This window comes from Schistocerca serialis, chromosome 7, assembly GCF_023864345.2.
Source record: "Schistocerca serialis cubense isolate TAMUIC-IGC-003099 chromosome 7, iqSchSeri2.2, whole genome shotgun sequence".
Taxonomy (NCBI): domain Eukaryota; kingdom Metazoa; phylum Arthropoda; class Insecta; order Orthoptera; family Acrididae; genus Schistocerca; species Schistocerca serialis.
In genome coordinates, this window is record NC_064644.1 from 309,364,502 (window position 1) to 309,375,155 (window position 10,654).

A 10,654-nucleotide genomic window follows, 5' to 3' on the forward strand; every position below is an offset into this window, starting at 1 on the left:
CTGAGTTTATAAGCGTAATGTTACTTTGCGCTTGGGACTGATAGGGTTAATTACTAATCGGGTACTGTCACTGCACATTTCGAGGGTGAGTCGTGTTGTTGTTACTAAATTGAGGCTGAAAATTACTGTAAGCGTTACCCCACTGATTCCCGTTATCGATTCTATTCCAGTTTCGTTTCCGGTTACCAGAGTAGTCAGAGTAGTTTCTGTCACCATTTTTTTCTTTTCCTTTTATACCCGGGTTAAAAGTTTGGTAAAATTGCTTCCCAAACTCGGGCCTGGCATATGCGCTGCTGAAGTGGAATCGACAAAGGCCAGTCGTGACTCAGCCGTGCACACTCCATTGTTGATGCCGTCCTGTGGCTGGCGCTGCGAAACATGGTTGCCACCACTGCTACGCAAATTATTTGATTACTGTTGCTCTGTCTTGCATCTTCATTGATTAAGTCAATATAATCCAAGACTGATAGAAAATACTCCAAATTGCTTTCGGGTACTTGTACTAACTTTTCCCGAATATTAAGCGGTAGTTTAGCTTTCAGAATGCTTAGGACGTCAGTGTGTGCACTGGCTCGTCCCAGAACCTCGTCTTATTTAAATATTTCTCAAAATACTTTCAAAATTATCCAAATTTTGGGTTATATTGTTCAGGGTTGAATAGGGCTTTTATTAATCTCCCTTGATCGCCATGTGACCAGTACTTTGAAAGAAGCGCGTTTTCAAACTGTTCTAATGTCTGACAAGTTTCTGACATTTCCATCGTCCATAACGCTCCATTGCCTTGAATGTAACCCGTAATGTATCGTATCTTTTGCTGTTCCGACCACGTTTTAGGCAATACATTTTCGAATGACTTTATAAAAATTACCGGACGCACAGACTTCTTTTCAGGGATGAACATTTGAAGTTGTCGGTGTTTTTCTCTTCTCACAAAACTCATGACAAAGTGGGTTCATCTATCTGCTGTTTGTTTCTTTCATCGCGGTGTCGTTAGTACCGTACATCTCATAATTTGGTGAACACACATGTACATTCGGGGTAGGGTAGTCACTAGTTGCAATATTGCTCTTACCTGTGGGTATGTTGTCAAGCTCTTCTTCAGGGCCTTGGTGTCGTTCTTTCATTGTACTAAGTTTCCTGTTAAATTGCTCGACTATTTGATTCTGCCAGCCTGGTAAGTCCTGTGTCAAAGTTTTCTGTATATGACCTATGTCAGTTCTCAGTTTAACTACAGATGTGTTTTGTATACTTGTTCCATTGTGTTACTTACTGCCTTTTTTAACTCTGTTTCTAGAGTACGGTTTATGTACGTGTATTTTTCTTCGCGAAAGTCCTCAAACTGCTGTTTTTGCTGTTTTCATCATGCTCTCAACTTGATTTACAGCTTCCTGCATTTTTTTATTGAGTTTGGTTTGCTGTACACTCATGGCATTGAAATTTTCAGTTTACTTACGTATCTGATCCGGCCCATCCTTAACTGTGGTTTTCAAATTATCAATATCCTGGTTCATGGAATTTAAAACTTCACGTACCACTTCTATTACCTGATCCGCTACCTCTCTTTTAATTTGTGTCAGTTGTGTTTTCAGGTTACTGTGCATATCAGTAAGGTTTTTTACCTCACTGTCTAGCTTGTTCATTTGTGTGGCTACACTCCCTATCTGTTGTGACATTGTCTACCTATGCAGTGACATTGGTTACCTGAGTTGTTACATTCCCTATCTGTGCTGTGACGTCTTCCTGTGTAGTGACATTGCTTATCTGTGCTGTGACATTTGCTATCTGTGTATTCATTTGGGCTGTTTCATTCCGTGTCTGTGTTGTGACATTTCCTATCTGTGTATTCATTTGGGTGTTACCCGAGTTACAAATTGTGACATCATATCTGTCTGCACTACTCTAAACATCTGCATAATGTCTGGCTCTACCGGCCCTTGTACATTTGCGGAATCTGCAACAGTTTCTGAAGTTGAAATATTATCGTCTGTCGCTAGCGACTGACAGTGAGTACCACTAGTCGCTGTGACTGCGTTAACAGTATCTGCAATTTTTTCTACTTTTGTGTTAGGCATAGGTTGAGCAACTCATTTCTCATCCGATGAATTATCCATCGTTTTGGTTTGTGATCTTAATTTCACCATAGCTGCATATAGCCGTAAATCAACGTGCAGCCGAACTTCCACTACTACTGCAGCTCGTACTTCACGTAAACAAATCACTGATGACGTCGCGCTCGTTCGTGAAATTCAACGTAGCAAAATATGTCTCTGGTGAACAGGAGACTGATAAGTGACTTTAACGCCCGCAATCAGTGAAAATGATCCACCATCTTGTGATACATTCACGTTTAATATGTTGTTGTTGTGGTCTTCAGTCCTGAGACTGGTTTGATGCAGCAGCAGAACTTCACTAATTCCCACTATATCTAACTTCAACCTATCCATTTCCCTTTTTAAATTTTCTAACCTACCTGCCCGATTAAGGGATCTGACAATCCACGCTCCGATCCGTAGAACGCCAGTTTTCTTTCTCCTGATAACGACATCCTCTTGAGTAGTCCCCGCCCGGAGATCCGAATGGGGGACTATTTTACCTCCGGAATATTTTACCCAAGAGGACGCCATCATCATGTAATCATACAGTAAAGCTGCATGCCCTCGGGAAAAATTACGGCTGTAGTTTCCCCTTGCTTTCAGCCGTTCGCAGTACCAGCACAGCAAGGCCGTTTTGGTTATTGTTACAAGGCCAGATCAGTCAATCATCCAGACTGTTGCCCTTGCAACTACTGAAAAGGCTGCTGACCCTCTTCAGGAACCACACGTTTGTCTGGCCTCTCAACAGATGCCCCTCCGTTGTGGTTGCACCTACGGTACGGCTATCTGTATCGCTGAGGCACACAAGCCTCCCCACCAACGGCAAGGTCCATGGTTCATGGGGGGGACGTTTAATATACTTACAAAAATCTACAAAACTATCTGAAAAAGAAATTTTTTAAAAAAATGCGTGCTACGTAGTGTAATTCTACCCCACATTTACGATCAACCTCAAGCGTAGTAGTGTTGTTGCCCTTACCTTACATATTTTATTTTGCCGGTCGGTTTTCTTCGTACTGGGTTTAGCGTTTAATGTTCCAAAACTTACTTCTTTTCCAAATTTTTTAGGATAAACATTTGTCAATTTTAACGACTGATTTCGGTAATAATTTTCTTGCCTGGTACGCAATTGGTGTAACATGTAACAGAAACAATAGGTTATAGTTACAATAATGGATGGAAAAAATTACTTAAATATTTCAATGTATAATTTGTACTAATTTTTTTCTGAGACAAAGGTCATTGCAGTCGGTCGCCATTTTATACGACCTGTTTAAATTGTTAGAAACTTAGTCAGCCGGTCTCGTAATTTTGACATGAGAGTTAGTATAATTGTCGCGTAATAAATATTTCGCGTGAAGCGCCGTTGCGACACAGGTAATGGTCAATTGTGGAAATTAAGGCACTGAATATTAAAAGTAACGTTATTAAGAAATACACCTGACTGACTACACAAAATAAGTGGGCACGTACGTTCGCGAGTGAGTGGTTCAAAAAGAATTAATACTCTAAGGGAAGTGGGAAATAAGTGTAGTTACGTCGGTACACACTCAGTTGTATACGAACGTACCATCGGGACAGATGCACGTACGTTCTAAGTACTATCATTCCCTGTGGCCTGCGAAAAAGAATTGTGGTTAAAATGCACTTATTCATCTGAGAAAGAAGATGATCGGACTTCGTAATTAAATGAAAAGAAAGATTGCTGGTTCTGAATGTCGCGGCAAATATGAATTAAATATTGAAATTGTCCTTGGCTGTCTCGAAGGGAAAGAGATGATCGCATTCACGTACCTCTAGTGTTGAGCTAAGCCGTCGTGAGGATCGTCGCTTCCATTTGTATTCTCCATACAAAATTAAAATAATAATAATCTTCCAGAGTTAAAGGAGCTGGGATCCAAGGTATCGTAAATGACAAAATCATATTGTTCAAAAATTGCTTTCATTATGTAACGCAATTTCACTTTAAAATCACACAGCACGTCTTATCACCAAGACAAGAACGACGAAAGGTAACTGTTACTAAAAAACCAATAAACGAAGATCGTAAATCTTCCTTTATCCTTCAGCGTTAAATACTTTTCAAATTAATCTTTGGTATGAGAGTCGAATTATTATCTATCCATTTATCAATAAGAAAAATATTATTAAGTTCCTTTATAAAGTATTAAGTAATGTAAATTTAATTCTATTAAACAGAGACATGGAATGTGTAGCACACTGATAATATCTGTTTCAATTGAAAAAAAGTGGTGTAAAATACAATCAATTCCTGCTGCCCTCATGTTCCAGCTTCCTACACTCCGTATTATATCTTTTAGGCAATAGAAAGTACACTTTTATTTCAAGTGTAAATTTGCTATTTGTTAGGTACAATTATAAACTGGGCAGTTGACGAGTTATTGAACGTCTATATTCTCTTGTTTGTTTTATTAGCTCATGAATATTCTCTTTTTCTTATGTGATGTCTGCTGAATTCATAAAAACTGTTTGGATTCTGGGGCGACGACTTATAACAAATATTGGGGAAATTTTCTAAATTTTAGATGAAAAATAGTGAGTTTTTAAGTTTTTTAAGCATTTTAGAGTCATATGAACAACATTAGAACCCCAAAAACTGGACTCTAGATAACTCGACACTCCGGGAAGCTCGACAAGCCTGACACATTTTTTGGCTTTGGAAAAAGATACAAAACATAAACACGCACGGTATTTTCATAAAAAGCTAATTTAATTTACAGTAATAATCATGCTTATAGACTGTTACAGAGCAGTGAATACATAGCTCTGAAAAGACTGAAATTATATTTAAATAAATCCTAAACTATCATTAAAAGAATAAAACATAAAATATTGCTGTCGCACTGTAATAGCACTTTGATTAATAAGTGAAATAGCTAATTTAAGCTTACTCTGAGTATGGCTCAGGTTTCATTAAATAAAAATAATATCTCAAAGTTAATACAGTATGCCTAATACATTCAGTCAAACAGTATGTAAATAGCGGGTTTTAATTGGATCTTACACCCTAAAAATATTTAAGTATTTGAAAATAACTAATACAGTACTTTAGTGATATAGTAATGCAGCACTAAATTAGTATTAATATTTCGAAACTGAAAATTTAACATTATGTATGTATTTAACTCTCTATTTTATAAAGATTTTTAATAGTGCTCTAAATGGCGTTATTAGGGCTAGAGTGTATTTAGAAAGGTGCAAATGTCGACCGTCTGACTGGATTACTGAATATGAAGTCGTTGATGATTGGTCGGATATCCAAATTCACCCAAAACATCACGGTGGGCATGAAGAACAGCCAAGTTGTTCAATCGCTTCTGTCCCATTGTTGATCGGAGATATGACTTCAGACACCTAAGGGCGCTAAATGACCGTTCAGCTGTTGCTGTCGTGATTGGAACTACGTGGAGAAGCTTAATGCACATTACTACTTCGCATAACATTTCTTCAACTGCAGGATCTTGTGTAATGCACTTCCTTACATCACACATGTTTTTAAGGCCAGTTGTTTTTTATTAGCGATATCGGCTAACATATTCAAGTGTAAGAGCAGTCCCTCAATGCCTAGGTCTTTTTTGAAAAACCCAGTTGACTTTTCCAAATTTGTTTCACTTCCGTTTATTAAAAGCAAGCACTCTTGTTCAACTGCAATGACCTGTGTGAGTCCAGTTGAAGCAAACCGCTCAGTAACGCAAGAGTGCACCGTTTCACAAACTTCGATGTAAATAGCTTTGTAGTATTCCTTCGGGGTTATGAAAATGTGTGGTGAGCTGGCGTCGTTGTTTTCATACTTCTTTAGTATACTTCGCTTCCGAGGAAGCGAAGGATCATCAACTTGTGAAGGTTTTTCTTTTAAGCACAATTCCCAAGTGTTCAAAACTATCACGCCTTCCATTCAATATACAAATCAAGCCCTCATATATTTTTTCCAGATCGGCAACACTTAGATGGGGGAATGAAATTTTTTCATTGACGTCCTCTACTGGGTTCATTGCACGGCAATAAAGACGTAAAAAGAAATGTCTTGAATTGTGACATTGACTCAAGGTACCCTGGAGATTTGTAACCTGCCTCCGTTTTGTCCTCTGTAGAAAATATTTCAAAAAACTCTAGAAGTTCTTCAAAGTTTTTCAATATTCTCAAGATACTAGAACCTCGTATAGTCAATCGAGTCGGGCAAAGGGGTCATAGACCAGCTTGGTCGTTGGTGCTCTCACAGTGTATGCTTCTGAAAAGTCCCATCCTTTTGTTGGATTCCCTTGCGGTGTTTATTAAGTCCTTGGCTAGAGCCATAATATCCCTCATAGATGTAAGATGGCGGAGACTGTCTACAACTGCCAAGTCTAAACTGTGAGCAGTGCAGTGCACATAACGTGGTTTTGGTTGTATATCCAAAACTAACTTTTTTTAGTCCTTTGAACTTACCTCTCATATTCGAGGCACCATCATAGTCCTATCCTCTTAATTTATGTTGTTGGGGTCTCGTATAAGCCAGTAAAGTCTTCGTTGATGACTAAGGAATCATCGACAGTATGAATACAAAATGACACTTGTCTAAGAATTGAAGAATCACTTGTTTTGTCAACCATGACAGAAAAATGTTCAGTATTCTTGACTGAAGCCAATACCTATCGCAACAGACTTTCCTAGTAAATTTTTAGCAATTGCCTCTTTGCAGGTTTTGCAAAAAACTTTTTCGGTAGATGCTTCATATTCTAGCCATGTATATTTGATCAATCAAGACTTCTGGAACGATCTTCCCTTACGGGATTGTCGAGGTTTTGACTGTAAACGGTTCTCGCCTGAAGACGACGAAGCAATTGACGACGCAGTAATTGTTGGAGGTTGACTTGCATCATCAACTTCCAAGCGCGCCTTTTTGGTAACAAATTTATCCACTGCAAACTTAATTCACAATACACTAAGAGACTAAAGTAAACGAATAAAATATAGTCGTATAAAATAGTCCACTAGACACTAAAGTCGGAACACTAAACACGTCTGCACCATGCACTGAACGAAACTATCCACACTGAATGACGGCGACAGCAAGGTGGGCTTTATGTAGCCGCGGCGTCGTAATGCCTCGAAGCGTCAAGGCGACATGGGGCGGAGGGTTCCAGTGCTTTTGCTCCAGTCCTTTTGATGTCGCTGCGGTCGTACCGGTAGACCGCCGGCGCCAGACTTCACCCGAAGGTTCGCGCACCGGGACAAATTCTAAGCTGCCCGCAGCACCGTAACACTATCATGATATACACCACCCGTTTTCAGTCAATCTGCCAACTACCGTAACAATTATTTGTTTTAATCGTTACTCAATGTATTTTAAAATGTAACTATCGTCAAACAAGGAAAATAAAAAATTCCAACATAACTTTGTGATTTTACAAAGCAAAATATAACTAATAATTTTCTTAAATTATTGGGGGGGGGGGGCCCTCCGCCCCCACAAACGAATTTTTTAGGTGGCTCGGGCCCTCTCAGGCCCCATGGGGTCGGCACCTGTGTTTGGATTACTAATTTACATTAATCAGCAAAAGCTACATGTTTGTTTGCGTGTTATTATTGAGTCATTCAGTTAATGTGTCTATGTTTGTGTTTTTTATCTTTAACATGTTATTATCATAAGCTACTAAAAGTCAGTACTATGTTATGCACTTTAAAAAATTTAGAAACTCACAGAATTCTAAAAGCAAGCATTTGGGTATGGTTTTTCAGTCTTGTACAAAGTTTTAATGGGTCAGGATGTTGTGTCTTTATCTAGATGTAACTCAAATATTGGAAAGTCCAAGATGGAATAACAAAAACACTATGGAAAGGGTAGTTTGCTACGCACCGAGGAGACACTGTTTTGCAAACAGGAACAACGAAAAGGACTGCTATACATTTTAGCTTTTGGCCAAAAGACCTTCTTCTGAGGCAGAAAGCACACACACGAAGGCACAACTCACTCACACGTGAGCATTGTGTCTATCCGCTGTGGCCTGATGGAGTTTTAAGTGCACCTGATGGGAGCAGCAACCGAGCAGCGAGAGTAAGGGGCAGGCAGGGGGGGAATAGCAGGATGGGATGGGGATGGTGTAGTGCTGCTTCTGAGTGTGTGGGAAAGGGATAGGTAAGTGGAGGACTAGTCAATGTTGCGGCCAGGTCTAACGGTTTCGGCGACAAGAGAAGCGATGCAAAACTGGACTGCGAACTTCACACTTCTCTTACTAGAGTTGACTTACTTGAAACGTTTAGCCGATCCTCTTCTCTGGATATGCGGCTGCGTCAATCTCCACAACTTCTTCTCTGAAGAAATAATGGTGATTAGAGGAACTAAAAAATGCTCTCTCTCTCTCACTAGAAATAACTCGGTACCCTCATACTTTCACTTCAGTTCAGGTATATTTTCATTTCCACAAATTTCATATAAGCATCCAAACTCTTGCGAGTCAACTACGTCGATAACCATTAGTTACAATGTGGTGGGTTTGATAACCACCAGAAATTCATAAACAAGTCTTGCTTCTAGCAAGTCTAACACCAATATTAAGTAAGAGTCTCTACACATATCATGTTTCAATTGTCTATAACAATTACAATTATTCGACTACCAAGGAATAACACGTAGTTACTGCTTGCATCCTCCATACAGGTTCTATGGCACAAGTGGCAAACACATCTTTTTCTATTAACAATCGTAAATACTCTTATTCTTATTGCTTGGTCATTCCTTTTTTCCATTCTACTTCAATTATAAAACGTGAACCTTTCAATCCATATTGGAGTTAGCTCTTTCAGTATCTAACAATCGAGAGGACCAAAATTTTTGTTTTCTGCTCTTTTGCCAATCGTAAATTCCAGGTGTCATGGACCCTTGAATACTTCATCCTTTATTCTGATTCTCTGTACTACCTCTTTAGTACGTAATGGCGTCATTACTTATAGTAGTCTGTAGTAACTCTGGGCAAAATAAAGTGTTCCTGTTGACACTCAGAAAACATAATAATGCTAGTGAAATAAAGAATTCAAACTTACCAGAATAATTCCTACAAAATGTGTGACTACTGTCACGAAACTGCCCTTTTCCCCTCGGATCAGTATCTCTGCCTTACATATGGGTCGACCCTATAAGTGAACTTCCTCCTTCCATTTTGGTGGGTACGCTCCTCCTAACTCCTGTTCTCCAATGGTACAGGTCAATCCTCTTCTTGGTGCCCCTGTCCACACAGTATAGGGCAGCCTTTCTTATGTCTGCCTATCTGCCTTTCACTTCCAATAAATGCTGGGTGCTCCCCCCTTATACTTTATGAGTAGGCCTCATGGTTCCATGCCGTAGTATACATCTTTATGTACACTAAAATTAAATATTCTCTGGTAAAATTTAAAATCTACTTCACACTTTACACTTGCTTCTTATTACTTCATTTCATACCCTGGAGTCCTTCTTTACTCAACAACTTCTAACCATGCCTATATAATCTATTCAATATATTTTACCCAAGCTATAAGAGTCCCACTATCGTCCTACAACTCAAATTCATCAGAATATTTGTTTGACTGATCTCTCTTAACAATTATCACAAACCCTTCCTCTCTGGCTTATGCTCTCCTCCTTTACTCACGCTCCCTACTTAGGTACGGACGCTTGGATGATGTCGTCCAGGATACCGAGCAGCATACATAGCACACGCCCGTTGGGCATTTTGATCACAATAGTCATACATAAACACGATATCGACCTTTTCCGCAATTGGTAAACGGTCCAGTTTAACACGGGCAATGTATCAAGAAGCAAATACCACCCGCACTGGAGGAATGTTAGGTGATACCACGTACTTATACGTTTGTGACTATTACAGCGCCATCTATCACAAAGCGAAAAAATGGTACAACTAAAACATTCATATTTCTTTACGTACTAAACGAATATGTGATAAAAAATGGGGGTTCCTATTTTAAAAAACGCAGTTGATATCCGTTTGACCTATAGCACCGCCATCTAGCGGGCCAACCATAGCGCCATCTGGTGTCCGCCCCGGTAGCTGAGTGGTCAGCGTGACAGACTGTCAATCCTAAGGGCCCGGGTTCGATTCCCGGCTGGGTCGGAGATTTTCTCCGCTCAGGGACTGGGTGTTGTGTTGTTCTAATCATCATCATCATTTCATTCCCATCGACGCACAGGTCGCCGAAGTGGCGTCAAAAAGAAAGACCTGCACCAGGCGAACGGTCTACTCGACGGGAGGCCCTAGCCACACGACATTTCCATTATTTCCATCTGGTTTCCCCCTTCAAGCTAGACGAGTTTCGTGTGTGTGTGTGTGTGTGTGTGTGTGTGTGTATGTGCGATGTAGAACGGTCACAATAAACAACAATGTGTGCATATTTCACTATGTACACACCTCTTCCCCCGCAATACTTTACAGTTCTTCAATCATTTCAATCTCTCCTTTCATTGTTTGCGTCTTCGTGTTCAGTTGTGTGTATGCTTAATTGTGTCTGTGTATCCTGATTCTTCGGCTTACTTTAATGAAATAAGTTGAAGGTTATTGGAAACC